This window comes from Triticum dicoccoides, chromosome 3A (assembly GCF_002162155.2).
Source record: "Triticum dicoccoides isolate Atlit2015 ecotype Zavitan chromosome 3A, WEW_v2.0, whole genome shotgun sequence".
NCBI lineage: Eukaryota > Viridiplantae > Streptophyta > Magnoliopsida > Poales > Poaceae > Triticum > Triticum dicoccoides.
In genome coordinates, this window is record NC_041384.1 from 5,556,759 (window position 1) to 5,564,624 (window position 7,866).

The 7,866-nt window shown below is 44.3% G+C and overlaps 1 long non-coding RNA gene across 1 annotated transcript; it reads right to left on the reverse strand.

The window, feature by feature from the left end:
• Nucleotides 1-7,039: 7,039 nt before the first annotated feature.
• LOC119270889 lies at nt 7,040-7,453 on the reverse strand. The gene is made up of 3 exons (XR_005134350.1): nt 7,301-7,453; nt 7,155-7,220; nt 7,040-7,072 (listed from the first exon to the last, which is right to left on the reverse strand). It is a non-coding gene; the product is annotated as an uncharacterized LOC119270889 (long non-coding RNA).
• Nucleotides 7,454-7,866: the final 413 nt, after the last annotated feature.

Here is a 7,866-nt window from a genome sequence, read left to right on the forward strand (position 1 = left end):
GGGGCTGACATCGTTCATATCCGATCAGTGCCGGTTGGATTGGTGGTACGAGGTGGCATGCACGAAACGTGGGCCAGCCGGCGGTAGTTTTACGGGACGGGCCAAGTGGCCCACTATGTCGTGACCACGTCTATGACGCCGTACGTGCGTGCATGGCATGGAAACGAAGCCGCCATTACCTCGCCCCAGGACCGCCTAGCCCCGCCGCCTCCACGCACCTCCTCACCCGTCCCCAATCCGACGGTCGCATTACGTGGCCATCCAAACTCCCTTCCGTCATCTACGCGCGCGACTTGGACCTCAGGCCCGACCGTGCCGTCTCTGCAAATTCGCCGGCACCCTAAACCCTAGGACGGGCCGTCGGCCAGCGCGCTCGTGTGGGCAGAGGGCGCACGGCTGCCAGGACTAACCCACACCGGGTGGGGTTTGGCAACGGTGGCTGCCGGTGCTCGACGAGACGCCGGAAGGTATGGTATTGAACCGTACGTAATCTTTTTTGAATCTCGTAACTAGTTAGCTAACTGGCATCTTATTTAGAATGCAAGAATTAGGAGATGTGTACTGCTCGGTTGAGAAGTGGTGCGAATTGGTGGGAAAATTCACAGCCAGACAGTGCATGATGCTACATGGCACAAAATTGGACTGTATGTTGAGAATTCCTTCCGTGAAAATGAGGAAAAATTTATTGGAATTTATGATTACAACGTATGACAGTACTAGAAAGCGATTTATTATTCGGCCAAATACTGACGGCCTCAGTGTGCTTAATGAAGATGTTTACGACATATTTGGGCTACGTAACGAGGGTGATGATGTCAGTAGCATGATAGCAACAGTACAACTAGATGCCAAAAAAATTGTTCCGAATCGGTTTGTAGACAAAAGAACAGGCCTAATCCTCATCGATGAGTTGATAAAAAATATTGTTGATACTCAGTCATATGATGATGATTTTGTGAGAAGGGCCGTACTGGTTCTTATGGGTACAGTCTTAGCACCACAATCCACCAAGTTAGTTCCTTATCGTTATTACAAAATGGTGGAGGACGTGAACGCTATCAAGTCATACAATTGGAACAATTTCACGTTGGAGGTGTGCATGGATGCTATTAAAAAATCGGTCGAAGATCTTGAAAAATTCAAGTGGCCTATCGGGAACTTGGCTCTTCTTCAGGTACAAGTCATTTCAGAATAGTTGTATGTATATATAATTTTATGTGATATATGTGTCTGACTAGTTGTGTTTACTATCATGTAGTGTATATACTGGGAAAAAGTTGAGCCAATTGGTGTGGATACATTTGATCCTTTGTCTCGTGAATTCCCACTAATGGTTAACTGGCCAGAAACGGAAGGGAAAAAGAGAGACGACTATGACAACATGCACGGGCGTGGCACCGGCAATGTAAGTCAATGAGTATAGTCCTTATTGGTTGCACATAGTAATTAACTATAGTTGTTATTTTTTTATTTTTTTTTGTTGTACAGCTTGAAAACTGCGTTAGCGAAGAGTACAGACGTGCTAAGATAGCACGTGAAGGGACTATCCCAGATGAAGAAACGAAGAAACCTAAACGGAAAGGTGGTGGCAGGAGTAGAAAGCCAAGCACGTCAGGGGTTTCATCGAACACGACTAACAGTATGGACCGTGTGATGACATACATAAAGCTGCTTCACAAGGAGGTTCTCAATATACCCGAAAGATGTGCACAGGTAATATAAAATTTATATTAAACATGTTTTAGTTGTTCAAGTACTTATCGTGTTTCATTTGTGTTTGTAGATGGTAATGGAAAAGTTGAACACGGAAGGTGTGCTGTACAAACCCAATAAGAGGGACACCAATGACGAATTTGATAATGTAGGTTAAGAAGTTGGGATGGAGAATGGCAAGTACAAGTCATCAAAATATTGGCCAGATATTGATTCACCTACCGATGTGGAGCTAGTAACATCTTTCACGAGTTTCAATGATTCCTACGTGCCCATTGATGACACGGGTGCTCCGGCGACGACACCGGGTAAAGGTGACGCTACTGATCCTTTCATTATAGAGGATAATGGAAAGTCTCCATGTTCATCATCAACTGTACGTACAAAAGACTTTTCGTATATGTCCCGAACCCCGCAGAATGCTGATATTTCTGGTGAGTCTATGGGTGGTTTGTCACCAACAAAGTCTGAAGACATGTCTGAGAGTTTCCCGGCAAAGAGCAACATAGGTAATGGTGAAGGCAGCGAGGACAATGAAGGTAAACACAAACGAAATCCGTCGAAATATTGTCTATCCCCGTACGACCTTCTCATTACCCGGAACAAACGTGTTAAAAAAAGTAAGTCAAGTACTACTTTATAATTCGTTCACGCGTTATGTAAATTTTTTATTATTTTTAACGAATGTAGCTGCATTGTTTTAGATCTGTTTGCATCGTCACCACATTCAATTCTGGCAAGTTCCCTTAATATGACTCCGGATCACATAGAGGCAGCCAGAGTTTTTGTTGAGACTCTCGCATCGACAAAGAAGCATGCACCGAACCGTGGTCGATATGCCACCACCAGATGGGGGACATATGCACACCAGCTATGCTTCACGATGTCCTGACTTTTAAATGGTTCAATGGCGCTGTAAGTATGAGTTTGGTTTTAACAAAACTCTCATTTATACTTCACAAGTTGACCTCATTTTTTGTTTATGTATGCAGATAATCAATGCATATTGTAAACACTTACAACAACGTGATTTCTCTAATCGTTTCATATCAACAACGTGGTTCCCCAAATTTATGTTGGGTAGGGCTAGGGGAAAGACCAAGTCAATTAATGATTTGGATTCTGAACATGTTACAAAGAAAGCAAAAGTCCTCGCAAGAGTAATGGATGAGTATTTCAGACGGGACAAGGTATTCCTTTCATATTTATTTGTTTTTGTTAGTCATTATTATTTAATTGCACTAACATCATTTGCTTACTATATAGGCGTATTTTCCTATGCACATTAATGACAATCATTGGATAACCATAGTGATGCACACCGTCAAGGAGGAGTTTCAAGTTCTTGACTCAAATTCTAAAGGCGCAATAAGCAAAAGAATTCGCAATATGATTGCCACCCTGGTACACTATAATTGTCACACTCCCATTCAGAACATTATTGAGTCATACATTAAATTCTGGTTTGTTAATTTGTTTCAGAGAGCTGAAATTTCTAAAGATATTATGGAGACCAACTCTACTCTTGAATCATAAAAAATTCCAGATGTCTCATCGTGGCCAATTAATGAGTATAAAATGCCGAGACAACATGATGGGTAAGTTAAATGAATACAAGAAAGTGCATGCTATATCCTAAGCTGATCACACACATGTTTATTGCACAGTGTCTTGTGGACTTTTTGTGATGTGGTGCATAAAATACTGGGACGGAGATCGCTGGACACATGAATTTGACCAGCAAGAGACTAATGAGTCAAGGCCGCGTATTGTCGCGGAAATCATTTTTTCTGAGGTCAACAGATTAGAGAAAGTGAAGATGAAAATTGTTAAAATCATGGAGAAGGAGTAGGTATTAGCATTGGTAGGGTTTTAGTCCCGTAGAACGTTTCCCTACCGTTGTTGGATACTGTGATCGATTGTAATGCGACATGGCACTAGGATAGTTTTCGACAATTTTTCATGTTTTATTTATTGCTTTCGTGAGACACTAAAAATTTAAATGCGTGTGGGCAAGTAATATTTTTTCTATCCTAAAATTTATCAGTTTGCCTCTGCGATATTACATGTACTGTTGTTGTTGTTCCTACTCGCGGCGGTCATTTTTTTATTAAAAAATATGCCCGCCGTCCTGAGTTGGTGCGATGTGGATAAAAGCTGCACCATTTCTCACGTCGATTCTGGTGGCAGCGGCGGCGATCGGTCCGACGAATATTCCAGCCCGTGCGGTGGCCGACAGCCGAGCCAGTGGCGGGCCCGCGCAGTGCAGGTAGTGCGGGCTGGCGCCATTCGTCCTGCGCCACGGGGCGGGTCTGCTGGCCCAGCAGCCGGCCAACCGACCAGCCGCGCGCCGGGCGGCACACGTCTCGTCCCGCCCCAGCCAGCAGCACACATGCAACGATCCCGAGGGGGAATATGGCGATCTGTCGACCCATAAACGACGCGCGTCGGGCGCGTCGGCCGATCCTCTTCGTGTGCGGATACGGACGCTGGCGCTTTGTGCCGAGTAGGTTTAGTCCCACCTCGCCCGCGGAGAGACGCGCCGACCGGTTTACATACCCGCCTCTTCGCTTTCTCACAAGCTCGCTACAGAACATGATGCCCTGCTGTGCACCGTGGCCTCCCCGCTCGGCGGCCGAAAGGCCTCGCCAGAAGGCGTAGTAGTTTACCGTCCGCGCGCGCGCGCCCGGCCACTGCTGGGGCTTTTTTTTACAAAACAATTGTCACATACATTACATTTTAAAGATCTTCATAAGTTTACTATGTCATTACAGCAGTAACACATTCATACAAATATAATATGTTTCACACATAATAATATAAATCGCATGTCTCATAACATTGAACAAGGTGGCATAAACATTAACTCAAAGTGCCATGTCTATTATTCTTAAACAAATAAACTGAAAGTGCTAACGACTTTCATCAAACAAGGTGGTTTAAAGAATAAACTCAAAGTGCCATGTCTCTTATTCTTAAACAAATAAATTGAAATTGCCAGTGCCTTCAACTGATTATGAGTACTTCATCTTTATGCCCGGTTCTTACATAACAAATTGTAAACAAATAATCAGACAATTGTGAAGACAAAACCAAAAAATAGTTGAAAAAATGAAAAACTTACTTTTCATTCTCAGGGCACGTTTGCCGTCTATGGCCCTCTTTCTTACAAATGCCACAAAGAGGACCAGGTTTTTTCTCAGAAAATGATTTTGGTCTTCCATTCTTTGTAACATTTGGATCTTTCTTTGCCCGCCCTGTTCTGCTCTGTTTAGGGGCGCCCTTCGTGGAAACTTTCACGGGATCACCTATGACATCAACATGTTGTTCCGGCTGACGTGGATCCTCATGCACATTTCTTGTACTACCAACAGCATCATCATCAGGGACCTTTTTCTTCGCTATTATATTCTGCAGACACTGCATCAACTCATCATAGACGAATGGATCATTTGAAGCAACATGAAAAGCTTCAGCTCCTGTTATACTAAGTTGACTATAGCGAGCACGCTGCTCTGCCCCTGTCCAACCCCAGTCAAACAAGTCACTCTTTCGCTGTGCAGGCAGCCCACCTCTCGCAACTCTCGACATCCTCTTAAGGATGCAACACTTAGGTATTTTAGATTTTTTAAGATGAACCAACACATACAGAATGTGTTTGCAACGCAATCCTTTCCGAAGCATTCGTCCACAACTGCAGTCTATCGTATTCTCAGAGTTTTCAGCTCAATAATTCACGCTGAACTGAAATTTCCGGTTATTTCTCCATGTTACGATGAAGGTGTGGCAGTCAACTCCCACTAGCGTCTCAAAAATCTCAAGTTCTCCCATCTTCTTCAGATCTTGTTGAAGAATATAAAAATTGGAATGAGTGAATACTTCGGCGGCATGCTTCTCAATATCCTTATATTCTGTGACTGATGGTGGCAATGACTGATTTGAAACACAGTCATCATGCGCCTCGTTCTCACGTAGTCGGACTATGCAATTCTCATAATGCACAACTAGGTCAACAATAGTCATAGCGCCGTCCAAGTGCAGGTGAAGACAAGAGTTAAGACTTTCACTCCTTTGATTACTGCGCATACCCAGAAAAAAACCATCTGACAGATATGATGCTGCCCACATACTCCTCTTCCTGTACATCCTACTCAGCCACTCTTCTGTTTTATCAGTCTTCCATTTATGGACGAAAGCGTGCCATCTCGCCTCAAAGTTGGCTGGAGAGGTGGAGTAGTACAAGAGTGCCCTGAACTCACTTAGCGATTTGTAATTAAGGTGCTTCTGCATGTTTTTTTCCACGTGCCATGAGCAGAGACGGTGCAACACATCAACCAAAACCAACCGAATAGCTCGTATCATTGGAGCGTCTCCATCTGTGATGATTGACCTTGGCTTTTTCTGACAATTGGCCTTCAGGAATGTCTGAAGCAGCCACACGTACGTCGCTTCGGTCTCGTCGGACACAATGGCACAACCAAAAACTATGGTGCAACGGTGATTGTTTACACCAACAAAGGGGATGAACGGCATACCATATCTGTTCATCTTATACGTGCTGTCGAACACCGTCACATCTCCATACAATTGATAGTCCCGCCGCGACTGTGCATCGCACCAGAACATGCTCTTCAAACGGCCCTCCTTATCGAGCACGTACTCAAAGAAAAACTCTGGATCCTTCTCCTTTCTGCTCCTCATAATCCCGATTGCCGTGTTAGCATCACCCTTCGGAATCAGCTTCATTTTTTCTCGGCAACATAGATTGTACACGTCTCGTCTCAGAAACCCACACTTATCATATGAGCCATACCTGCTAATGAAGTTGTCAACGATGATATGCTTTCTGATCCCAGCTCCTTCCATCACCAAGATCTCAGCTATTTGGTGATCTCCCATCACTCGATGTGACCACAGAAATACCACCTCATCTGGTCTAGCCATTGTGATCATCCATAAAAGCTGCCACGAACCAAACTCCACGTCCTTTGTCCAACTTCACGACTAAATGTGCGCCACACTCGCAACGAGTCTCTGGTCTTAGCCTGCGTGTACGGCCCTCCGGGTTTAAAAATTTACTGAGACGTTTTCCTGCCCTCGAGCAAACGTATCTCCTATACCGAACAGTGGTTGAAAGTCCTTTTCCTCGTTTCACCTTATCTTTTCTGATACTGAATCCACGGTCTTTGGCGTAGTTATTATAGAACATGTGAGCCTCCCATTGTGATGCAAATGTCATACCCATAACCTTCAACTGCGTCTTCAGCGCACGTTGCTGGATTTCAGCTTCCTCAATGTCCATATTAGCTCCATCCTCACGCTCATATCCATCTTCACCACTCCAATAATCAAAGTTAGCCTAAAATATTCCACATAAGCAAGTGTAAGTTGTCATAACCATTTTTTTATTATTCAATGACATCTTAAATTTTGGACCGAACCTGGCTTATGTTATCCCCGAAAGATTCAACACCATGATTTTCCTCGTTCTGAACGTCAATATCCTCCTGCACATAAAAAAAATCATATGCACGTGTAAGTACCATATGGTTCTTCATCCGACGAAAAGAATGTACATGACACTTACGTTTTCACTACAAGCACCCTCCTCCTTCTTTTCAAAATCCTCTTCAGGTAAATTATCGTACGACGACCAGGATTCATTGTCGCTGCCATCATCATCATCTTTACTATCATTACCATTCGTACGATCAACACTATCGCTACCATCCCAACTCGTGTCCAAAAACAGATCCGTAAATCTAGTTTCTTTATCCATTAAATGGTCTCTCAACCAACACTGAAATATTATAATAAAAATTTCAGAAATTCTTATCTAACAAGTGATTGCACATAATTATTTACAGATTCAATTTTTTGACGAACTAGACGGCTTACATGGCATGCACGTGCACTTCGGCCGGCCTGGCGTGGCTGCGGACGGCGAGGACGTTCCTGGAGAGGTTGATCACGGAGTTGCGGGTGGCGACGGCGTCCACATAGGCCACGTCACCGTGACGACCTGCACGGAGGCGACATCACGTACGACGGGCGACTCCAAGATCTGTCCGCGCCGGCCAGATCTCGGGTGAAGACGGGGAGAAGGCGGCGATCGGCCGAACGGGAAGACGTTGGAATTGGCAGCGTGATCAC